Raw genomic sequence first — 26,549 nt, 5'->3', positions numbered from 1 at the left:
CTTAAATAGGAACAAAATACATTCTGATTTTCACCACCAATATCTCTACCAACACAAGTCTACTAAAAAAAACTTCAAGGCACCTGGGTGATTCAGTCGGTTAAGCATCGGACTCTTGATTTTGGCTCAGGTCATGATCTCAGGGGTTCATGGGATCAAGCCCCATGTCAGGCTCTGCACTATAAGGTTACTGCTGTAACTTTATTTTATCTTGTTCTCAAAATAAATAAAGAAACTTAAGAAAAAAAACTTCAATGTTTCTTTATACTTCTTTTTGTCATTAGACTATATCCAGTGTGGGTATAATTTTTTAAATACAGGACCCTTTGGCAAGCTTAGAATAAAAAGATCTTTTTAATAATTCCATTAATTATAAAATTAGCTTGTTCCCTCCAATATGAATTTAAGATAATATCAATACATGTACATATGAAAATCAAACTCTTTGTATTAAAATTAGCCTTCACACTAAGCTTTAAAGTACCTGTGGTATTTAAATAGATAATGTTAGCTTTTGTGAATCAACATTGCAGAGCATTTAAAGACCATGGTCCCAATTTCCATAGAAACAATAGATCACTATTTCCAAGAAAAAAAAATATTTTCAATACATAAGTAATTTTCTTAAGATGACCCCCAACAATTAACAGGTCTGACCGATGCTTTAACATTATTTCACAAGAAATAAGTGAAATTGTTCTATTTAAAATGGAATTTATTGTTCCTATAATACATAAATATGGCCTTGAGGGATTTTGCTAGTATCCTGTTAGTTAGTGCTTTTAATTGCGTTATCACATCTGCTGTAACCTTGGTAAGATGGCTACTCTTCTCCAAGACTTGAAAGCAAGTGTCCCCACCCATACAGATTTCATTAGTAAATGTGTTTTGACCATTTCTCATCCCTCAAGAAAATCAGGTCTTACTATTCCTTGCATTCTACTTTCAATAGATAAAACCTACATTATGTATTGAGGATCCCAGACTAGTATTTGCTCTCCTCCATGACTATCTCTGAAAGTGAAGACTGAGTGGTTTTGACTTAAACTTATACTATCAGGCATTGACTACCCACATGAAAATGGTCAAAACACCATTGTTGTGTTTCCTTCTGTACAAGGTTAAACATCTCAATAATTTTTAATTAATGAAGTCAACAAGAAGCATCCTAAGACCTTGATCCTAAATAAAAATGAATTTTAGACTGAAGTTGAGAATACAAGATTCAAAACTAATTTCATGTCCTCGTTCTCAAATTTCTTCTAAATCTGTTTCACGTGTTTCTTCCAGAAGAATATTTAGTAACACCATAGCACACTCCTCATTATGGAAAAGCATCCAATGCATATGTTTTTCTGATGATCAGCAACATCTTCACTTGTGCTATCAACTGCTGTGGCTTTGGGAAGTGACCAAAGTGAAAACCTAACTTTTAGTCAAAAATGGTCCTCACTAGATCGCTACCCCTATGTTGATCTTATGCATTAAAAAGAGAAGAAGAGGGGCACTAGGGTGGCTCAGTCGGTTAAGCATCCGACTTCAGCTCAGGTCATGATCTCACAGTTTGTGAGTTCAAACCCTTGTCAGGCTGTGTGCTGACAGCTCTGAGCCTGGAGCCTGCTTCAGATTCTGTGTCTCCCTCTCTCTGCCCGTCCCCCGCTCGTGCTCTTTCTCTCTCTCTCAAAAATAAATAAACATTGAAAAAAATTAAAAAGAGAAAAAGAGCCTAGAAGGCTGGAGCAGAAAAAAGAAGCTGGTGTGAGTATTCTCCCAGGGTAAAGAAGAGTAAAAGTGAGGGGGTAAAAATAGCCTGGGTGAATGAAGAGGTGAAAAGAGAAAATGTACACAGTGGGAAAGTAAGGAAGACAAGATTAATTATTAGGAGGGAAATGAAGGGGCGCCTGGGTGGTTCAGTGGGTTAAGCATCCGACTTTGGCTCCGGTCATGATCTCACAGTTTGTGAGTTTGAGCTCCACATTGGACTCTGTCTATCAGCACAAAGCCCAGCTTGGAATCCCCTCTCTCTCTGCCCCTCCCCCTGCCTCTTTCTCAAAAATGGATAAACATTAAAAGGAGGGAAGTAAAGGTGGAAGACAGGGAGGGAAGAACGATTCAGTTGGAAGAAAGCCTAGTTGCCTTCTTTCCTCACCTCATTGCTCATCAGTGCTTCCATACCAGACAAGAATCTGGCCACAACAGCTTCACCAGGCTTCTGCTTCCTCATGTTCTGAATAAAATCTTCCACTCATTTTTTAAATTGTGGTAAAATGCACATAACGTAAAATTTACATCATAACCACGTTTAAGTGTGAAGCAGTGGCATTAAGTACATTCACACTGTTGTGAAACCATCATAACCATTCATCTCCAGAACTTTTTCATCTTCCCAAATTATAAATCTGCCCCCAGTAAACACTAACTCTCTATTCCCCCTTCCTCCCAGCCCCTGGCAACCACCGTTCTACTTTCTGCCTCTTTGAATTGGACTACTCTAGGTACCTCATATAAGTGGGTCATAGAGTATTTATCCTTTTGTGACTGGCTTATTTCACTTAACATAATGTCCTCAACTTTCTTCCATGTTGTAACATGTGTCAGAATTTCCTTCTTTTTAAGGCTGAATAATATTCCACTGTGTGTACAGACCACTTTTTTTTTTAAGTTTATTTATTTTGAGAGAGAGAAAGAGAGTGGGAGGGCAAAGAGAGAGAGGGAGAGAAAGAATCCCAAACAGGCTCCACACTACCAGCACAAAGCTTGATGTGGGGCTTGAACTCATGAACCATGAGGTCACGACCTAAGCCGAAACCAAGAGTTGGATGCTTAACTGACTAAGCCACCCAGGCTCCCAGACCACACTTTTTTATTCACTCATGCATCAGTGGACATCTGGGCTGTTTCCACCTTTTGGTTATTGTGAATAATGCACAAACATGGGTGTTCAGGCCCCTCCACCTCTAATAGATTTTAACAACCTCCTTCAAAATGTACATACAGCATTACCTCTTTATAAATATACTTTCAGAGGTGCCTGGGTGGCTCAGCAGGTTGAGCATCCAACTCTTGATTTAGGCTCAACTCATGATCCCAGGGTTGTGGGATTGAGCCCCATGTCCGGCTCCATGCTGAGCAAGGAGACTGCTTAAGATACTCTCTCTCTCCCTCTGCCCCTCTCCGCAACTCATGCTCTCTCTCTCTCTCTAAAATATATATATATATATTTTTTAAATAGATACTTCTGTCCTTAGCAGGAGATCTACAGAATCTAAAAAATTGAAGAGAAAGATTTGTTCTGATGATTCCTCAATCCACCCAGATATCCAATCACTGCTTTAGCCAATGTTTCTAAATATCCAGCCTGAAATAAGTTTGCCCCAGGATTCTTTACAGCCTTATGATTCAAATCCAGTGACTCATCTTCCTGTCAAGAAGATGAGGAATTGGGCAAAAAGAAATCGACACACATTAGTTCTTGGTCTTAAAAATACCTCTGTATTACACCTCCCCTCTGAGTCATAAAAACAAACTCCTTCTCTAATAGATTTTACATTTGACATATTTATACTTTTATGACTCAATCCAATTTTATTTATTTATATACACATACATATGCATACGTGTTTATATATGTGTATGTATATCTTATTTTTATACACACACATACATTTATTCACACACAGAGACTTCTATTCTTCATCTATCCTTTTCAAACTCAAGTCCAATCTGCTGAATTTTCAAGGGGATTTCCACTTCAATACACAAAAAAATACACTCACAACTTAACTGCACATAATAAAATTGCCAGTGCGATTAAGTGAGCCATGTTTCAGAGTAGAGGTATGTACATATTTTTTAAAAGAACTATTTTAGAAGCACATCCAGCTCCCTTTTGAATAAAACACAGTCTCTTGATGAATTGGTCATAAGAAACCAAGGAAATAAGGGTCAAGTGATAGGACACCAAGATTGTAAAGTTGTGTTACACATTTTAAGTCAGATAAGAAGGCGAGGCAACCTTTATAAATGACCTTGTCCTTGAGTTCAGGTTGAACGTGGCCTTCTGGCCAAGCAGCACAATTTAGAATAGGAAATAAGATTGACAGAGGCACCCAGGTGGCTCTCAGTTGGTTAAGCATCTGACTTCGGCTCAGGTCATGAATTCCCAGTTCATGAGTTCACTCCCTGTGTTGGGCTCTGTGCTGACAGCTCAGAGCCTGGAGCCTACTTTGGATTCTCTATCTCCCTCTCTGTCTCTGCCCCTCCCCAACCTGTGCACGCACATGCATGTGCTCTCTTTCACTCACTCTCTCTCTCTCTCTTTTGCAAAAATAAATAAATAAACATTAAAAAAGAAAGAAGGTTGATAGATTCATTTCCCCAGCCTAACTTATCTCCCCATTGCTTTTCTACAGCGACTCTTAAGTTCTAGCCAAACTTGTGTCCTGACCCTGTAAAAAACTCTAATCCCTTCCTTCTGCTAGAGTGTTCTCCCCCCCCAATCTCTTCCTGTCTGAATCTTTTCCATCCACCAAGCCTCCATGAGACCCTTTCTGACACCTCCATACACAGCATGATTCCTCCCTGCTCTAATCTTCCTCATTATGGCTCCCAACTGGAACAAAGGAAATGTGATGGATTACCACCATGTCTTGTCCCCTCTGCCCTCCAAGCACACCCATGTCCAAGCTGCCTTGCGCTCCCTGAAATCACTTGCACTGGTTCAGGCAGCTGCATGAACCTGTCCATTCCACGCCTTCCCTACCTATAAAATGAAGGCATCACAGCCTGTGCTACCCACTCCACAGGCTCCTGGGGCAGCTGAGATGACGCTCTAAAGAAACACAACTGACAGCACAGTGCAGGGAAGAGACAATGCAGGAGCTGAAGAGAAGAGAGAGCTGTTTCAAAACCCTGCACGCTTTTTACGCGGCCACTTCCAACAGCAGAGAGAATAGGCTGGCTCTTTTGATATAAGTCAAATTACCAAGTCAGACACCAAAACAAACTCACAGATATCTGTCAATCAAATGAGGCCATAATTGCTATGTGAGGCTGCTTTTTTCGTTGTTTGTTTCTGGAGATTTGAGGTCATATATTAACACATTAATTGAAATTTTGGTCATAATTAACATGTATTAAGCTGTTGATTACATGGTTGCATTTTGAAATTTTTAATTGGTTTGTTTCAATTGATAAAAGGTAATTTGTTTGGGGATGATGTTTAGAATTATGTATTTAATTATCATTGAATAGATAATTAATATAGTGTAGCAATAGTAAACAATGATGATGATAATTATCATTGAAGTGCACATATTTGTACAAATATGACAGAGTGATTTTCTCTCTAAAGTTGCTCTGGTCTTTGCTCTGAGCTGGTCACACTGTTTCACTTCCTTCACAGATGTAATTAGCAACATCTCTGTGTCAGCCACTTGCTTCATCTGAAAAGAGCTTTGAGAAGCCATAAGGACAAAGGACATCCTAAAAGCCACATCAAGCTCCATTTTTGCCTCTTTGCAGATTGCTCACAGAGAGAGCTCTTCTGCATTTTTAGTCAGCTCAAAGTATTCCCTCAGTATTAAATTGAACCTTTCTATTAAAGCATTCCTGTATTATTAGGGTACTCTTTACCCCAGCCCAGCAGAGTAGTCATAATCCAAGAGTGGTAAAGCCTCCCATCATGATTTAACTACATCTGCTAGAAAATCATAGCACTTCACCAATGGACTGAGTTATCACTACTTGTAAATTGACAGAGGAAGGTGGTAAAAAGCTCAGTGTTGTGTTTTTTTTTTTTTAAACTGCTTTCCTTACAAAAAAAAAAAAGAAATAAAAACAAAAAAAAAAAAACTCATAAGAAGTAATCATGAATACTACAGGCTCAGTTTTAAAGTGCTACCTGTCTGTCCATCAACAAAATTGCTGTTATAGACCTAGGTCTCCTCCACCCACCGGGTTCCAGAAACACCTGGTATGTCCCAGCAAACATACTGGTCTAGGGCTCCCCCAAATTGTGGGCACAGAAGAGGTTGTTCCTGTATCTCCCAAAGGGCAGCCAGATGCTGCCAGAAAAAAAGGCCCTGTGCTTGCCCTTCTGGATCCTTTCCTCTGCCTTCATTGCTCCTGTCTCTCAGCACAGGGTGGGAACTAAAAAGGCACCTGTGGGGGGCGCCTGGGGGGCGCAGTCGGTTAAGCGTCCGACTTCAGCCAGGTCACGATCTCGCGGTCCGTGAGTTCGAGCCCCGCGTCAGGCTCTGGGCTGATGGCTCAGAGCCTGGAGCCTGCTTCCGGTTCTGTGTCTCCCTCTCTCCCTGCCCCTCCCCCGTTCATGCTCTGTCTCTCTCTGTCCCAAAAATAAATAAACGTTGAAAAAAAAAATTTAAAAAAAAAAAGGCACCTGTGGTGGAATAAAGAGGTGACTCCATCAACAAATGTGGATGTCTCCACTCCTCGCCCTCTTTAGAGGAAGAGGGGTAGCCTGCCCTCTCCCTGGCCACAGCATCCCAGGTTGCACATAATCCATATTTTAGAGACATCCCCCCACAATCCAGAACTCACTGTCTTCACAAGGTAAAAATAAAATGAATGAGCAAGCATGAGTAAAATCCTAATTTAATAAACTTAAAGACTGGAAAACAAGAATATGATTGGCCAGAAAGCAATCATAGAACCATAGAAAAAGCCAGGGGGGTGAGGGAGAGGAGGCCATAACTCTTCCTTCATTTACATGAAAAGGAGTTAGTCCTGGAGATCAATATTATCATCTGAAAATCAAGATGACAAAACTAAACTGTAACACTTGATCTTATTCTAAAATGTGTTTTTAAATAGTTTCCAAATATCTATAACAACATAAAACAGCTTATTCAGCAGTCATCTGGCATAATGAAAAGACAGTTTAACAGAAGGGCTGTTTACCAGCCTTAAGTGACACAAGCTGCACAAATATTATCTCACTTGGGTCTCACCATAGTCCTGTGATGTAAGGGGAACAGGGGTTACGATCCCACCTTAGGGATGTGGAAACTGAGGCTGAATGATCTGCCAGTAGCCACACACCCAAGATGTGATGATGCCAACTTCAGCACTACTGACAGAATGACATTTCTCGTGACACAAAGATATCACAGCATACGTGCTATGGCCTGAATGTTTGCATTCCACCCCCCCCCCCCACAAAAAAACATGTTTGAGGCCCTAGTCCCCAATGTGATGGTATTAGTTGGTGGGGCTCTGGGAGATGATTAGGTTTAGATGATGTCATGTGGCAGGGTGTCCATGATGGGATGAGCATCCTTTCAGGAAGAGGAAGAGACCAGAGCTCTCTCCGCCATGTGAGGACACAGAAGGTGGCCATTTGTGAACCAGAAGAGGGTCCTCACCAGGAACCAGACCATGCCAGTCCCTTGATCTTAGACTTCCCAGCCTCGAAAAGGGAGAGAAATTAATGTCAGTTGTTTAAACCACCCAGTCTGTGTTACTTTGTTACAGCAGCCCACATGTCTAAGACAACCAGATTTTGACTAAATAAATCAAAGCCAAACTAGCATGCCCTCTGGTAGTGTTTCCTAATTGTTAGTCATTTCACTACCACAGTTCATGATTTCTGCCAGTTGAAATATTATTTACATAGTATCTTTCATGTAAACCACTGGTTAGATGTACATTCATTTATTTTCCAAAGAGATACCACCATCATAAATGGAAAGCCAAGTATCACTGCCCACAAACAGAAGGTAGCTGCGTAATAAATACCATAAAAACCAAACAGTGTCATTAAAATTTAGCCTAGTGAAGGCTTCCTCTCTTTGTTAAAAAAAAAAAAAAAAAGGTGGGGGAATTCACAAGTAATAGAAAAGTGTTGATGGGGCAGCTAAGGTGACCTCCTTTCATTGAGCAGAAGGACTAAGGAGACCTGGAGATCTAGACCAGGCAAACAGAAATTGATGTAAACAGAATTTACCACCAACTAACACATTCATGGATCACCTGCTCCCTCACTCCTCACACATGCAAAGTCCTCTCTCTGAGACTCACTCTTAGTCTTTCTGCTTCTCCACTCCTGCTTTTCCTTAATTACCTCTCCTCATCTTAATAAATTATAATTAAACTAAAGATCTAGAATTTGTTATTCTTAAAAATACAATTAAATTCCTTATTCTTAATTTTAAAAGCAACATTTTCCATTTCTGAAAAAAACAAACTCTTCAGTCCCAACCTCAAAGTTAAAATAGGATAAATTTCAGGGTGCCTGGATGTATCAGTCAGCTGAGCATCCGACTCTTGATTTTGGCTCATATCATGATCTCAGGGTCAGGGATCGAGCCCTGCGTCGGGCTCCACACTGAGTATGGAGCCTGCTTAAGATTCTCTCTTTCTCCCTCTGCCCCTTCCCTGCTCACTCTCTCTCTCTAAAATAAAATATAAAATAGGATGAATTTCTTTAGGGAATAAATTTTAACACACTTGTTAAGGGATCAGAAGCCACATTATTTGAGAAGGTTCATCTCATCCCTGTGTTCCCAGAAATAGAATATTATCTATAACCCTTATTCTAAAAAGAACTTTCCTTTCCAGCTTCATGGAATAAAGTCAAATACACTACAGAACTGAAAAGATTCATTTATGTCCATTCCCACCCTAGTTCTTGACTTACCTGGGCTTAGATCTGAAGTTGACCTGGGATCATTCATGCAGCCCTTTCAGATACCCTCCATAGCAGTGTCCTTAGTGAAGTCACTTGGCAATGGGCCTAGATGGATGGGCACTTTTTAGCATGTTTCAGATGATGAAGAAACTTACTTCTTCTCCAGTTCCCTCCAAATTATGTTTCCTTCCTTTCTGGAGATTTGCTCCATGGCCTGGCACTGGGGACAGTGTGGGGGGTCTAGGAATCTCTGCCCCACCCCTCTGGCCCCTCAGAGTCCGGGGACAAGAAACTCCCAGGAGGGACAATCCCAAGAGACAAGGCCTTGTTCATTTTGTTTCCTTGCCTCTGACACACAGGGCTGCCCTCAGACACTGAGTGAACGAATCCTCCAGGTAACACATGCTTCCTTGCCCTTGAGCTTGTGGCTACCTTGCATCTCAGAGTCCTTCCCTTCACAGACACTCCAGTGTCAGTGACCACAGCATTTATTGTTACTATTCTGTAGTGTCAGGAATCAAGTGTGGTAGCTAGGCTCCAGAATGCCCCCCTGTGGGCCTGGGTTCTCACACCCTCCTGCATTCCCTCCCTGACCCTGCATCACCCGGCTCTGTGTGACCGAGAGCATCCCACAGAAGTGATGTCACTCCCCAGGCTTTCACAAAAGATACAGACTTCTGTTCCACCCTCTCACTTGCCCATTTTTGGGTAACTCACTCCAGGGGAGCCAGCTGCCATGTTGCGAGGATACTCGGGCAGCCAACAGCAAGACTCACATCATGAGAGTCTGGGCCCTCCTGCCAACAGCCAGGTGAGTAAGCCATTGTGGAAGCAGGTTGTCCATACATCCTGTACACGGACTCCCAAGCCTCTGTGACCTGCCTCAGAAAACTGGGACCACTGCTACATTTCCAACTGTCTGCCAGACATCTGCTTGTGGATGGACCACTGGTCCCTTGAGTCCAGCATATGCAAAACTACACGTCATTTCTTATAAACCTGCCCTTCTCTGCATCTCTGCTCCTCATCTGGTCTCGCTCCCCCATCCTCCCCAAAACACAGTCTGGAAAACCAACTCAGAGCCTCTCCCGTTTGCCCACATAGTCACTGGGCCTGGCTTCTGCTTCCTCGGCATCTCTTCGATTGCTCCTTCCTTTCCATTCTCACTGCAACCTCTCCCCATTGGCACTGATGAGGGCCACTTTGCCTCTCTGCTGGTAACCCAAAATAGCCTCAGCTGGCATCCCAGCTTTCAGAAACTATCCTCCATATGTCTGTGAGCAGCTTTTTAAAACAGTCTAAATGTACCAAGCCCCTACTTTAAAATTTACAATGGTTCCTTTGAGCTGGGAGAAGCACAAACCTTGCAGCATGACCTTCGAGAGTCTCTAAGATAAACAGACTCTCTTTCCTTCCAGCCTGCACTCCCACTATCTCCCCTATCTAGCCCATGCTGCAGTCCAGGGGCACCTGACACAGCTTAGTCACCTGAGGACCTGTCACAGAAGGCCCAAGATTCTGATCTCGTTGGTCTGCTGTGGGAGCCAGGCAGCACATTCCATACAAATGATCCACTTAAAGTATATAATGCAGGGGCACCTGGGTGGCTCAGTTGGTAAGCGTCTGACTTCAGCTCGGGTCATGATCTCGCGGTCTGTGAGTTCAAGCCCCGCATCGGGCTCTGTGCTGACAGCTCAGAGCCTGGAGCCTGCTTCAGATTCTGTGTCTCCCTCTCTCTCTGCTCCTCCCCCACTCATGCTCTGTCTCTTTCTCAAAAATAAATAAACATTAAAAAAAATTTTTTTAAGTATATAATGCAGTGGTGTTTAGCATATCCAGAATCATGCAGCCATCACCACATTCAATTGTAGAACATTTTTCATCACCCCAAAAGGAACCCCCATACCCATTAGCAGCTCCCCGCCCTAGGAAGTGACTAATTTTGTCTCTAGAGATTTCAGGCACCAGGCATTTTTTTTTAGTTTATTTATTTATTTTAAGAGAGAAACGGTGAGTGTGTGTTGGAGAGGGGCAGGTAGAGGGAGAGAAGGAATCCCAAGCAGGATCCATGCTGTCAGTACAGAGCCAGATGAAGGGCTCAAACCCACGAACCATGAGATCATGACTGGAGCCGAAATCAAGAGTTGGCTGCTTAACAGACTGAGCCACTCAGACACCCCACGCAGCAGGCATTTTTATTACCAGGTAGGCAATGCCAAAGCACAGCCAGGGGTGATTAGCTCTGACCAAGCCAGAGCCCTCACTAGTTTAGCTCTGCTTTGGCTTCTATGTTTTTCAGGCTGCTTGGGATGTTTTTCTTCCATTTCCAAGTTTAAATTTTCCTTGCACTTCGAATACAACTTCCTCCATTAAACCTTCACCGATCCCTCCTCTTCCTCAATTTACCTTTGCACCATGTAACAGCAGAACAGCAAAGCAAACATCAGTTCTTCCTCCACAATCCCACTATCCTTTGCTCTACTAGAGCTACGTGGGCATGTGTTCTCTTGCATTCTACACCACACATTTCTGAACTGCAGGCACCATCACTAATCCACCTCTGAATCCCCACAGTAACCACAGTACAGTGTCTTCTACTCAGTAAGTTCTGAAAATAGATATCCCAAATAAATAAAAATAGGATCTGTCTACAAATTTTCTCCACTGTTACAAGCTTTCAAATTGGAGGACACCCTCTTTTCTCCCCCTCCACACTAAATCTTCATGTTTCTCCTCTAATAACAATCATAACGAAACAATGGTATGGAATAACCTTTCAAGTTAATTACATTGCCAAAACCTTTATATGCATACACATGCATATGCACCCTACGTGGGTGGGTGTATGTGCCTGTGTATGTGTATGTGTGTCTATAATTTTTAAATTTCCATCACAGCGAGCAGGGACAGTTATAATAAAACACGTATAATTATCAACCTACCATCATATGAGACACCACTCCATAAAACATTTCAGGGGAACCACATGCAAAGAACTTTTCTTTAAATGAAGGATTTTGAAAATGAACAAGCCACATGTTCACATCCTCAGAATGTGTAAACAGCAGAAGTACAACAAGGGCACTCACCCTGCAGATGGGGTGATCATAAGCATGCGTCTTCAGAGGGTGCGTGCATGGGGGATGTGGCGGTATGAAATGAATTATGCAGGCAGCAAGCAAAATAAAAAATCAAGACGGTGCATTCTTCAGCTAAAACATACACTTAAGAATCGAGATGCTGCCTCCAAATGGATTAAATACACTTGAAAATCACACACAGTAATTTCACAAAGAACCTTATCTAACCCAAATGTCTTATTTCATCCTTGATCAGCTGGCCTTTCTTTTCCAACACGATATTCTTCACATTAGTTATTTTGTTCTCGTCGTTTGTTTTAAATAAGGAAAAAGCCCATTCGGTATAAAACAGAGGCTCCTTTCGGACCTTTCTTCCCTTATACCATAGATGCCCAGCCTCTGTCACTTGAGTTTTGACTCAGCCCCGTCAGTGAAAAATTAGACTTCATTTCAGTATGCTAATAGCAATCTCTCCAAAACAATGTAATCAAGGCCTCATGTGCACCTATAATTTCATCCTTGACATAAGCCTGACAGCTATTTATTGTCTGAAAGGGAAGAGGGGGGAAGGGAGAGGGGGAGGGGACTTCTATATGGCCCCCCTCCCCCAAAACAAACCCAGCAGCTTTATGTTTGAAGGCAGAGTCTTTGCAAAGTCCAAACAAATGACAATAATCATGGGGTTTACATATGTCTTGTCTTAAGCAATCAAGGCAGAGGGTTAACAGAGAAGCACATTCAGATGCGCCAATTCCCAAACTGCCCACCTCTGATGAGCCAGCTGTGAGCCGCAATTGTCACATTATAATTTAGGCAAAGGGAAAAAAAAGGCATCAGAATACACACTGGATCAACATAATTATTCACAGCAGGATGCTGCAGAATTAATTTAGCCAATCAGAATTATACTTGGGGGTTGGGCACATTGCAGAGATGAAGAAGAGAAAGCAGGGAGTAGAAGGGGGGACGAGATGAGAGGGGGAGGGGAGTGCTGTTTTCAACACCTCACTAATATTTGGGTAATCCAATCTGGAATATATTTTGAATACATGTAAGCACAATGTTGTTTCTTTTTCATTTATTTACAAACACCTATACAGCACTCACAATGAATGTGCCATTCGTCAGTCTGAGCACGTCAGGAATATTGGCTTATTTAATCCTCAAGACCATGAGGTAGGTACTATTATTATCCTTGCTTTACATACAGAAGCTCAGAGAGGTTAGAAGTCTTACCAAGGTCACACAGCTAGTAAGCAGGAGAGCCAGAAATGGAATCCAGGTAGACTGGTTGCAGAGGCTGTTAAAGGTTCTTGCTCCCAAACAAACCTGTCAGCAATCCGAAGGCAGGCCATGATCGGTGATGGGCCCTAAACCATAACACTGTGTAACTAGAGCATGGCCATTCCCATATTCCTTAAAGCTGATTTCCCTGAATATGGGGACGATCTGGCACTACTAAATCCAGCTACTGTCATCACCGAACTCTCCCAAGTGGAAAGAGGAAGCCATTTCCCTATGAGCCCCACAGCACTGTCTGGTTTATGGCAGGACAGCCACAACTACTGGGGTAGCAGCTTGCCCTCCCCACCTTGACAGCCTTCCTATGGAAAAGCAGCAGCTAGGAATCCAGAAGACCGACTGGAAAGAAAGGGAAAGACGGTTGCACCAAGAAAAAAGAGTTCGGTTAAATGCCTGATGTGCAAACACAGATAAAGTATTGAAGAACAAGTCAGGGGTCACACTGAAACCAACTTCCTGCCTGGATTTGTAGCTACAGACTCAGTTTGGCAATGACATGAAACGATGCTTGCCTTTCCCATAGGCACAGGCTGAGTTCAAATGAAAGTAGCCCTCTTCCTCCCCTACTTGGCATTCTGTCATGAGGGTAGAGAGCAGAGGAGCCAAGAGGAGCCTTGATTTCCTTGTAAGAGTTAGACTTCAGCTGGCATTCACGGCTGCCGGTAATGGGGGGAAATGACAGGGAGCGGCCCAGGGTTTTATGTGTGGCAATAATGTTTGATCTATGCCATTGTCAATGAGAACTGTGATTTAATCCATAAGGATATAGAGCCTCGTGATGAAAGGGGAATAACGACAAATCCTGATTAACAATCACTGCTACACTAAAGCAGGTTTCCATAGTAACAGGGCTGAAATTATACAGCAAACTGTGATGCCATACCAGGCAAATTACTCCATGAAGGGGCCCTTTTCTGAAAGCATTTGGCTTTCTGTGTTCTCTTAAAATTAAGATGCAAGCATCTTACTTTCAACTTGTATTAGCTTTCCTCTCTTTTCTAAACACTCCCTCTTCAGTTGGTCTCAGATAATATGAGGGATAAATATGTAGGCACAGGAAATGTAGCAAATAATTAAGCACATTTTGGCCCCTCTCTCCCCTGTAAGGAAAGGACAAAACAAAATTATGGGAAAGGGAATCTTCTTTTCATATCATTCTTTTGATAAAATCATGCTTAGTTTCTTGATGTAGGGTGAGAGGGAAGTCGAAGCATGTCCCAGTAAAATATCCCAGCTCTCACTCCATATAACAAAGTTCTCGGAATTTACAGGACAGAGGCACAAAATGGAAGAGTGGAACGGGGATCAGGAAAAGGAAAGTATTTCCTTTGTTCCCAATGATGTTTAATTTTCAATTAAGATTTTAAAAAATGAGAACACAGTTTTAAAATAATGCTATTTTCCAATGTCTACACAAAATAATTTCAAAAACTGTGCAACAGGAAAATGTGCATTGGTAAATATCACTTAAAAACTCTTACAGTTACTATTGTGACTGACTTTGGCGGTGAACCTTTCTTTAGAAAACAGATCTTATCAAATAGCCTAGGAAAACTCTGCATGAAAATATCATACTCCACATCCTCTTTCAATTGCAGAGGAGCAAAAAGTGTGACAATAAAAAATAAATAGGAAAATGATAGCCCTAAACATCCTCTGAGAGGGGTTCAAGGCCTGAAAGGGGGTGAAGGGAATTTAAACACTGCAAATATTTAATATTCCTCCCCCAAGGTAGAAAAAATAAGTCAGAGCTCCATGTTTTTCAGAAATGCTACCACTCCTCAAGATTGACCCAGGGCTTTCAGTTTAAATCATTGCAAGGTGGTACAGTCTAGTAGAAAAAACCTGGATTTAAAGGCAGAAGCCCTTGGGTACCAGGTCCGTTACTTGCCAGCTGGAGGCCCTCAGTCAAGGCAGCCCTCCGAGTCTTAGTTTCCCCATTTGTAAAATGGAAATAACAATATCTACCTTGCTTACCTCAAGAAGGTTCCAAGATGATCAGTAAAATACCGCATGTAAATACATCCTGACAATTGCAAGGGTATCTACTGTTCAACCCTTGGCTACACCATTTACCAGTTGTGGAAGTACAATAACCTCAGTTGAATACTGAAAGCCTCACTTACCTCATCTTTGAAGTGAGGATAATGACAGCAGCATGTGCTTCCAAGGACCCTATGAGGACTGGAGTCATTATAGGTAAGGCACAGAGAACGAGGCCTGGCACATAGTAAGCACTCAGTAAATGTTAGCTCTTATTTCCGTGGGTGGTCATAACCTAGGGGTCTACCCTGGTGGCCAGCAGGTGACGAATGGATTTCCTTTGGTCAGCACAGTGTTTTGTTTTGTTGGATTTGGGTGCTTTTAGGCGGGCCAGGCACTCCACAATTCATATCTGCCTCCACTTCTCATGATGTTACATTATTACCTGCCTGGCCCTCAAAAAGGGTTTCAGCTTACAACTTTGCACTTGTTCCTATAGATTCATCTTTGGGCGTCTGCTTCATTTTGTCTCTATCTCTTACTCCAGGTCCTCATTTTTTCCTGTGTGTGTGTGTGTGTGTGTGTGTGTGTGTGTGTATGTGGGTGGGTGTGGGTGGGTGTGGGTGTTTCTTTCTGTGAGCTCTCTTACCTCTTTATTTTCATCCTCAGACTCTCTTAATTTTTACCCCTTTTATTAAATACAGTTTTTATGTTCCCTGTTCTTTTTTTTTTTTTTTAAGGCAGAGAAGTAGGATATATTTTTCTCAAAGAAATTAAGTTTTCTTTGCTTGGCAGACCTTGATTCATTCTTCCTGTGGATCAGTGACTTATGATAGAAAAAGTGAGCACCTATAAAATAGGCAAATTGGGAAATTATGTGTATTACAAAAGAGTTCACTTAGGTTTTTTTTTTTTGGTTTGTTCATTTTTTTCATTTGTAATATCATGCCCTTAGTACACTAAAACATGAATTTATTACAGACCATTAAGTCCTAAGGCTGACAGAGAAAGGTAAAGCTAAATAAACAGTTATGAAAAACTACCTGAAATCTGAAGATGAATCAAAAATAAAAATGGGAAATCTTTGAGAACCTATGCAAATAAATGGCAAATATGGTCACTTAATACACAACTTTCAGGAACACAGCTCTGTATGTTTTGCACTGGGGACACATTTACCAACCGCAGGGTCATTCCAAGACTCACAGATGGTATTTTTAAAATAAAAAGTACATAGACTACTCTTTTACCATACAATATTCAGATCAGTTTTTATTCACGGATCACAAACTCTTAAAATATATTAACAAATCTGGCCCAGTGAACATTGTAACATTCTCGGACTGCTTCTGAGAACATTTCAAGAGTGAGAAATTCACAAAACATAAGAAACCTAACCATTTGAAACTCGAATAGAGTGTTCAAACCTAAGCATTCTTCGGCATCATCTACTCAAATGCAAGAAAGTCAAATGACTCATACTGAAGTGATGGCTCAGTGAAAACCTTTAACATAACACAATCTTGGATCTCAAAAGAACAGAGTGGTCTAAGGTAGCCCTGACCTAGAGATGCGGTTCTCAGTCTCAGCCTCTGCACATTTCCAGTGATGGGGAGCCTGGCACCTCTAGGCCACCTGCTCCGGGTGACTAGCTCTGCTCTTGTGATTTTGCTGCTGCTGCTGACAGGTTGAACCCAAATCTCCCTCACTGAATTTTCCACCCTTTGGGCTTAATTCCATGCTAGCATCATTGCACTCACATAGGTGTTTTTTTTTTCTGCAAAGCAGCGTTTACCCAGATAAAATTATGAAATAAATCAGTGGTGAGCAACCTCTTTTTCCAAAGATGATTCAGAAGGGGGAAAGAAAATGTTTTTAAAGCTTTTTATTCCATTCAAAATGCAAATAGCTTAATTTAGTCCCATGGGGAAACATACAATATTCTTTACAATTCAGATTACCTACTATATTGAATAAAAGACTGTCATTGAAAAAACTGACATATTTGAGAAGTAGAAACATGAAAGCAGCCTTCTAATTTTTACCCTGAAAAAAAGAACAAAGGCTGTATTTTGAAAATTCGTGGGCTACATGTGTCCCCTGAGCCACAGACTGCTTATCTCTGAAGTTACAGGAAGTTTAAGCCTTCCTGTCCTCTTACTTTCCCTTCCTTTGCTATGACATCTACACCCAGTATCCAAAACCTTGCAAGCCTTCAGAGCCTTTAGCCCCTCCTTGCATAGCATCTCATGCACTTACTAAAAGCCAATTCACACCAGTGAATGAACTCCCAAAGAGATTTCCATTTTTACAGTCTTTTGCTTCTATCTGTAATGTGAAAAGCTGTACCCCAGTCACCCTGCTCTGGACATCTTTCCATTTACCATCCATCACTGAACAAAACATTCCAGAAAGAGCTTCACCAGTTCAAAGAAGCCTGGACTTTTACATCATTAACAGACAACCCTAGGATTCAGTGAAGTGAGCCCTAAACTCAGAGTCAGAAGAACTACATTTCAATCCTGCTGCCTTACAGATTAGCTGTGTGGCCCTGGACCTCTCTGATCCTCAGTTTCCTTTTATAAGAAATGAGGACAATGGAAATAAAATGATGTATAAAAACATGTCTCTAAAATTGTAACACTTTATTTACATAAGGGATTACTCTACCTGTATAATTAATGTATTAGCAAAATGGTTTTCCAGTTTCTGAGAAGGAAATTACTAAAGGCAGAAAAGGTTAGAGCAGATAGCACTGGGCTCCTCACAGCTGCACCACCACCACTCAGTGCCTCTGTCTGTTTTAAGCATAGGGTTCCAGGCTTTCCGTTGACAAAAGAGTTCTACTTTATAAAAGATTGAAACCTACTGCACTAACTGTTTTCATTCCAATATCACATGACTGGTTCCTATTAAGCTCATGGTCAATTTTTCCTAATGGCTTAGCTCATTTACTATGAAATGAGTTTTCATGGGACTTTTTTATTTCCCAGCGTACCACAATATCCCCTTACAATGAAACAGGCACAGAATAAAAAAATAATAATAATAAATGCCAATTCCAAGTGTGTATTTGAGACAGCCCTTTCTGCTGTTAGAAAAGAGCACTTCATTTCTGAATGTCAAAAGGATCTGCCACGAAAAATGGCAGGCACCTCAAAGTTCCTCAATTAGATAAAGCCAGAAAACAACTTCTTTATACACAAATACTGAAAGCCAATTTTTAAAAAATGTACTTTTAAGTAAACTTAGGAAATAAAGGCAGAAATGCTATTTTCTGAAGCTGCTGTCAGAGTAAGGGAGACCCCAATAATAATTTATTGAGATACCCATAAACCCAGGGAGAAGAATGAGCTTGGTTGTATTGTTAAATGTATACCCTCTTCAGTATACAACAAAGATTTGAGATGGAAGCAGATTTTCTCAGACCAGAACACATCACAGGTTATTGGAGAATTCAAGAGAAACGTATATTTGATGTATCTGAGGAAAGAGGAAGACAGTCTTCTCAGATCCCTGGGAACAATGACTTAGCGGTGTTTCTGATATGACAGTATGCCTTCCACCATGGATAGCCAACAGGGTGGAAATTCAGCGGGGGAGAAAAGAAGAGGCAATTCCTAATCTTGAGAAAGACATACAGAGAATGGTGAAGGACAAAGGCAAAGACAGAGTCACAGGTAAACCTCCAGAGGCAATTGAAGGTGTGACAAGGAGAGGTGATCCAGTATTAAACTCTTTGTGCTCTCTTGCCCCAGCCACAGAATTCCAGAAAAATGTGTGCCAGTGTCTGTTCGAGCCCCTAGACTTGGTAGGCACTGGTTTCTACTATGTAAAAAGAAACATGCTCATATAATGCACAGGTTTACCTTCGTCTCAATTTTTAAATTTGTTTATACTTTTAAAAATCACAAGCCCATTGTCCCAGCCGAGATATACATATTCTACACGTCTACTTACTCTCTACACATTTTAATTTAGTGGTCTAACGCAGTGGAACTTTATTCTTGTACGTGTGAGCGTCAGGATGGATGTGAGGAACTTAGAAGTTGCTCGACACAGGCTGAGCAAATTTGCAGTGCAGAAGCCCTTCTGAGAGAAAAGGAAATGTTAGGCCTTGGGCACTGAACCTTTTCTCCCCAAAATTCAAAATTACTGAAGCCTGTTGAGATGGACAAAGATGGTGCCAGGGGCAGGGAAGGACAGTAAGACCCCCCCCCCCCGAGGTAAAACCCCCAAGGGATGAAAAAGAGAACTGCGGGGCCACTCCTGACCAACAATGCAGCACAGGCCTGTGTCTGGCCAAGAGGCCATGTGAGGGAACCCAGAGCGCTTCTAATAGGGCAGCAGGAAGGAACCACCAAAGGGCCCAAGGCAGTCACTTCAGCCAGCCAGGCCTGGTCCTCATCTGCAAACGGTCTCTCCTGTGGCCCTCCCGAGTGCACATGCAGGCCCCTGCTCTGTGCTGCCCATCCCTTCCCACCTGACCACCCAACATTCTCTGTCACCTCCACATGGAATGTCTTACTCTTTCCCATCGCTCTTCTCTGCACCACAGAATGCCCTACCCCCTGGAACACCTGTGCCTAGCAGAGCCGCAGGACTATACCAGTTACTCTACTTCTAAGTTAGAGACATCACATGCAAAATGGGCTTTGAAGTCCTATAATTGAAAATCAATAGAGGAAGGTCAAACATTGTTCCAGAAGCCACAAAGGCCTAAGTTCCAGCCTCACACCGGCACTAACTCACCCCATGACCACAAGCAAGTCCCCTCACCTCTCGGGGCCTCACTTCTGTGAAACAAGGCAGGGCCACCACACAACCTCATAGCTCTTCGGTTCTGGGATGAATAGACAAAGCATTGAAGAATTTTACTTCTCTGCATTGTTAGTTATACGTTTGTCAAAAATCCCACATTTTTATGCCTGTGAAACATGTCAGGTATGTCCCAAGGAAATTCTAGAACTATGTCTGGCAGTTTGAGTATACACACACATGTGTTGGGTTGAACCGTAAGACACTGCCAACATTTGGCTCTTTTTGCTCACGAAAGAACAATGTCATGTGGTTCAATCTAAATATATTTAGCACAGGGGCACACAAATGCAGAGAATATTGTTGTCATCTTATATTCAGCTGCTAGGCATTTCATATGCTTGGGATCATGAACCACACCTTTGTCTGCCACAGTATAAACTTAAGTGTGATAATGTATATTAAACTCCTAACACAATACCTGGCACATTAGTCATATATCAATATTACAAATAAAATCAGTCATATTACCCATTGGAATTGCCTTAACTGTTTTTCAGTATAAGAAAAGTCTTTCTCTCTATCGAATATAAAAGAGTGCAAAAAAGCATTTTAGGTAGAATGGAATAGGCAAGACTCAGGTAGAAAAGAACTGGCCAAAAAAAAAAAAAAAAAAAAAATCACACCCAGTAAACTGTGGAATTTCTTTTGTCACTCTAGAGATCTGTTTCAGTGGTTAAAACATTAAGAAAACTATTTCCTCCCCCATCACTTTCCTCTCACTGAAGTAAGCAGCCCCTAGTGATGGAAGCTGTATCTTCGAGGGCATGGCCTGAAACGGAGAGTAGCTTTGCAGGTAGAGATTATCTAGGACTCTTTCAAAAAGAAAAATAGAATGTTTTGTTTATGAAGAGAGTGCAATGTAAACACTACTGGTAGAGAGTTCTGACAAGATGGTGCCTATCTCGTTAGTCTTCACCAGCTATAAATCCCACTCCGTTCCCCAAGTCACCCTAAAGTAAAGCTTGGGTAAGATGGTACATAAAATTTAAATATAATAGCAACATTTATACATTCAAATTCCTCAGCTCATTCCCTTAGCAACAGCTTTAACTTGTATAGCGTACCTTGGATACAGAATACTCCAGCAAGAGTTCTTGGGGATTGATTTCTTAGAAAGCCTGTGTCAGAACACAGCTTGTAAAACAGTTGAACAGAAAAATGTAATGAACGACATTTTTCAACCAAAATTAAAGTGGGTTCATGGCAGACACATTTCAACCAAACATTCAGTTTAGTTGCTCTGTTCTGCCATAGGAAATGACTTCCCTCCTAAACATTTCATTCTAAAGCAGTTGGGCTGTTTCTGCCACCACCTGGCTTCAGGGATCCAACATGGCACACGCAGTCTGGCCTGGAGTGCTGGCCATGAAATATCAATGGGCCGCAGGTAAAATTAGACCAGAGATTTTGCAAGAAAATGAACCTCTTAGCAAAGGGTCACCAAGCCAGAACAAGCACTGACAGTGACTTGGTGTGTGTGTGACACAGGCATGGATATGTCCTACTGTCATGGGTATTGGAGAACGACACAGACAAGGTATCAATTACAATCTCCATTTGTACCACCTAGATAGGCATGAAAAGAATTCATCTCCAGTTTGAACGCAAACTCCACGCAAGTTCAACATTAAAAGATTTAAAGTGTTGGGAATGCAACCTGGTGCAGACACTCTGGAAAACAGTATGGAGGTTCTTCAAAAAACTAAAACTAGAACTACCCCGTGACCCAGCAATTGCACTACTAGGTATTTATCCAAGGGATACAGGTGTGCTGTTTCGAAGGGACACATGCATCCCCATGTTTATAGCAGCACTATCAACAATAGCCAAAGTATGGAAAGAGCCCAAATGTCCATCGATGGATGAATGGATAAAGAAGATGTGGTATCTATATACAATGGAGTATTACTCAGCAATCAAAAAGAATGAAATCTTGCCATTTGCAACTACGTGGATGGAACTAGAGGGTATTATGCTAAGTGAAATTAGTCAGAGAACGACAAATATCATATGACTTCACTCATATGAGGACTTTAAGATACAAAACGGATGAAATAAGGGAAGGGAAGCAAAAATAATATAAAAACAGGGAGGGGAGCAAAACATACGAGACTCTTAAATATGGAGAACAAACAAAGGGTTACTGGAGGGGTTGTGGGAGGGGGGAAGGGCTAAATGGGTAAGGGGCACTAAGGAATCTACTCCTGAAATCATTGTTGCACTATATGCTAACTAATTTGGATGTAAATTAAAAGAAAAAGAAAAAGATTTAAAGTGTTATACTGTGTTTTCCAATTGACGAACAATACCAGGAAGCAGTAAGCTATTTTCTCATTTTCTTATATGGTAATAGCTACTGATGAGCACCTGGGAGTGTGAAACTCACCTCAACAGAACCATGGAAAGGTAGTAGGGGGTGGAAGAGTGAATGCAGAAAACCAGACAGCATGGAAAAGACATTTTATAACTTAACATGACATAAACTCTTTTTTTTTATAAATTTTTTTTTCAACGTTTATTTATTTTTGGGACAGAGAGAAACAGAGCATGAACGGGGGAGGGGCAGAGAGAGAGGGAGATACAGAATCAGAAACAGGCTCCAGGCTCTGAGCCATCAGCCCAGAGCCCGACGCGGGGCTCGAACTCACGGACCGCGAGATCGTGACCTGGCTGAAGTCGGACGCTTAACCGACTGCGCCACCCAGGCGCCCCGACATAAACTCTTTTAAGACAGGATCTAAAGAGGTAGATTTAGGGGTGTGGATATGTATCCAGTTAAGAATCAGCCTCAAAGAATCACAATAACAATAGCTGCTACCATTTCTTGAGCACTCACCACGTGCCAGGCCATGTGCTTAGTACTTTATATCAATTTTCTCATTTAAACCTAATGATAATTCTTTGACTTAGGTTTCCCCCCGCCCCCCAACTTAGGGATAATAAAATTAACGTCTGGCTCGTTTCAGGCTTGGAAAGGCCACACGGCTAGTGGGCAGCAAAGCCCACCTACTAGGCTAGTTGACCCTAATGTAGACTGCCTCTAAAACATCTTCCCTGGAGGGCCAGAAGGGAGAACCCTACAATCCAGTCTTGCTCATGACCAGGACCTTGTCTGAAGCACTGAAACACAGAGGCAAGAGCAAAGCAGGGCCTCAATGTGGACCACACACCTCCGTGAGTTGGGGAACACAGGAGCCAGAGTGCCCCACAGGACTGTCCTCATTTCTAATACATGTCAATAATATGAATCTTACAGAGTGGTCGTGAGGACCCAATGAGCTAGAAGAGAATGTACCACACTTAGCACCATGTGGCTGAGGTTCAGTCAACGGTAGTCTCTCCCCTCCACCCACCCTCACCGCCTCCCCACACAGTTCATGAAAAACAGGATGAAAAATGTAGGTCTCATTGACAATGGATGCAGGGATCATTGGCAACTTCCCAGAGCATCCACACCCAATATGGCTTTGCTTCTCTGAGAGGTGGACAGTTCCAGGCCTTTAAAAGGCACTCCTGTAGGACTCAGCTGTGACCCAGGATCCCATATTACACCTCTTCTGAGTAAAGTACAATTGACGTGAGGCCAGCCCTGCTGTGGAGATACAACAGGCACTTGGTAAATAGTAACCAGTATGCTTAATACTGTTACATACCTCCTAGGATTGTGGGTTGGGCTTTTAAATGTGTGGGCAACTGCCTTGTATAGAAATGTCAGGAGAGAGCAAGGTGGGCTAGAGTGAGCGGGGCAGCAGGGAACTTGTAAGGCAAGCTACTGCAGCAGCCCCTGATGTTTCAGATGTGCCTGTGGGGCTTATTTGTTGGCAGAATGCTCTTCACGCCTCTCGGTGGGTCACAGAGGGTACACCATGACAGCCAGACCCTGCACTTAGGGACAGGGCACCCAGTTAGGGCCAAAACCACTTCAGGGAATCTACTGACAAAAACAACAGGCCTGGGCAGGACCGCAGTGGAGTATGGGTCTGACATCATTCATGTCACATAAGCAATCTGAAAGCTCAAATTTGGAAAAAGGGAAACTTCACTTCCTTGGGTAAAACTCCCTATTGACAGAATGATCAGGATCAATGTCCCTTCACTGAAAAACACTGCTCAGATAAATTAAAAATAGCAATCAACCTTGAGAATTTTATTGGCAAGGTGGGAATAATTTCACTCTATCTGAACCCTGATAGAATATAACACACGTCAGTCTTCCCCCTTCTTCCCTTTATTAATCAATTAGGAAACCAAAAAACTCAATAAAAAAATCATAGAAAAGACCTATAAACAACATCCAAATCTTTACCAGTCATCTGCTTTCATTTAGCATTACTGGCTTTTCCATTAAAAGAAAATTAAATAAAAGATGAGGTGTTATTGCAGTTGCTTAAGAGGAGATTTGGGGATTTTACTTCTTCGAAAAATAATTTCCATTTCCCTCCTGCCCCCTCCCCACCCCGCATTCCAGCGTTGTGTCCCAGCTTGGAGACACACGTGGCTAGAGTGCTCAGTGGCTGCTGCTGGGCCCACACTGGCCACGGGCAGTAAGGGACGACGAGGATCTCAGATCTTCTAAACAAAGGTGTGCAGAAGGGCTCCCTTTAATAAGCTCCATAGGAATTTCTATAGCACATCAAAATGTAAAGGACCAGAATTCCAGATCATTAATTAACGAGAAATAAATGGAGGTTCATTGTCTGAATAATCAGAAGTACATACCAAGAACCTCCTAACCGTTCCCTGTTCCCCACTCTGTACCACTCCTGCCCTAACCTGTACAATGCTGTTCCACCAGCGTGCAGTGTCCTCCCTTACAATGCTCACTTCTTTTTCCCTACAAGCTAATTGCTACCTGCCCAAAGCCTACACATTCTTGAAAACAGTTCAATACCATTTCCACTCTCTCCTCTATGTTGCTTCCTGTGATCCTATCAGCCAGAAGTAATTTCTTCTGTGGCTAAATTTCCATTTAATTTGTGCTTTACTTGCATCATTATCACCTTCTACCTTGCACTGTAGATATTAGAGCACACATTTCTTCCCATATTAGGTGGTCGGCTTCTAGACAGAAGAATCCGCATGGGATTCACCTTTGTATCCACAGAACCCAGCACATGATAGGTGCTCTATTATACAGAAAAGGAAACAAACAAACAGAAAACACGAAAGAACAAAGGAAGGAAGGAGAATGTGTGTCCTTTCTGATAACTTTTATAGTTCTGTAGTTTGCAAAAACAAGCTGAGCTTGCTCCACAGACCATTAACATTTCTATATACACACTCAGCCTGCTAATAAAAGCACACTGAGGATTCTTAAAGGCCCTATAAGAAAGGTTTTATATCCTGGCTTTAGCATTGCTGGCATCTGTGGCATCTAAAACCTGAGAACACTATTCCTCTGAGGTGTCATTAGCTTTCTGTGTGCCTTCAAAGGCTCAAAGACAATTTCCTGGACTCCTATAAGAATGCCAGTTTCTTTCTAGCCACTGCAAAATATATCTCAGCTACCGCTGGAATTGCCATTTGCTCTCTATGCCTTCAAAAGCACCGTGAGAGATACAGCTCTGTGCTATTATTGGCACTGTCAGTTTCCCTATGTCATATCAAAAGAGCCCTGCAAGTTTCTTTGTGTGTGTAGCCTCTGTGTGTGTGCACAGTGATGCTAAGATTATTTTTCTGGTGAAATGCCTTGTCTGCAAAGCCTACCCAATTTTTATCTAATAGCTTCCCAAAGAAAGAATGTCTGGGGTGGCGGGGGAGGAATCCAAACAGTAACCACCTTTGTTTCGCCATATACCTGTATTAAGAGAACAGTGAGAGCAATGCCCTAAAATTCAAAATAATATTCACATACAGGGAAGAATGTAACATACCTAGAATTTCACAAGAATCAAGATACAGTCACTATTCTCATCAAGTAACACCATTTGTTAAGGCAAAGCAGCTATCTTTTATGACAGAATTATAAAGAGTCTCTAATTCTCAAAGTTGCTGAGGATTCCTCCACACTGCAAACGCAGAGCATTTTTCAATGGGGGTGCTGCTGGCACTTTGGGGCAGGGCAATTCTCTGTTGTGGGGGATCATCCCTAACTCTGCTGAATATTTTACATCCCTGAGAACACCAGTACCCATCCCCAGTCAATACGATTACCAGCAATGGACCTGCCAACACATCCCGGTACCCAGCTACTGCTAAGGGAAGTAAGTATTGCTAGTGCTTAAACCGATGGGGACACACACATGCATACACGTTTTATAATCCATATTGCTACTACATATGTTATGGGTTATATGTATACATGTATCATTAGAGAGAGAGAGAGAAATAAGGAAAAGGGAATGTAAAGAGTGGAACTAACATTTGCCAAATGCCAAATGTGAGCAAGCCAGATGTGCACTCTTTCACAAGCACAAGCAGGTTTGGACACAGATTCAACACGACTATTTACAAACACAGAATGTCTTTATATTTCCTAGTCACTGGCATCTCTGCATTTGTTACCTTCCTGGGACTCAAGGAATAGCGGAATGGGAAAAGAAAACCCAAATACACCAATTAACAATATTTCTACCTTTTCTGACCCATACGGTCCTATCCAGTGAATACTGTGTTCTAATTGTTACTACAATCAGGCTTCCTTCTCTCAACTGGCCTTTCTCCTTCCCCTACTCGAAGTCCTGCTTTCTGGTTCCCCTGGACCCAAGGCTGGG

The 26,549-nt window shown here is 42.0% G+C and overlaps 1 protein-coding gene across 5 annotated transcripts in view; it reads right to left on the bottom strand.

The window, feature by feature from the left end:
* MSRA (methionine sulfoxide reductase A) overlaps window positions 1-26,549 on the bottom strand; it is a 462,819-nt gene that overhangs the window by 344,778 nt on the left and 91,492 nt on the right. The gene's annotated exons all lie outside the window — the stretch shown is intronic.

The sequence above is a fragment of the Herpailurus yagouaroundi genome, unplaced genomic scaffold, assembly GCF_014898765.1.
Source record: "Herpailurus yagouaroundi ecotype Mexico unplaced genomic scaffold, PumYag 28, whole genome shotgun sequence".
Lineage (NCBI taxonomy): Eukaryota > Metazoa > Chordata > Mammalia > Carnivora > Felidae > Herpailurus > Herpailurus yagouaroundi.
The sequence above is the reverse complement of the archived record's forward strand: the minus strand, read 5'-3'. Positions and strand labels throughout refer to the sequence as shown.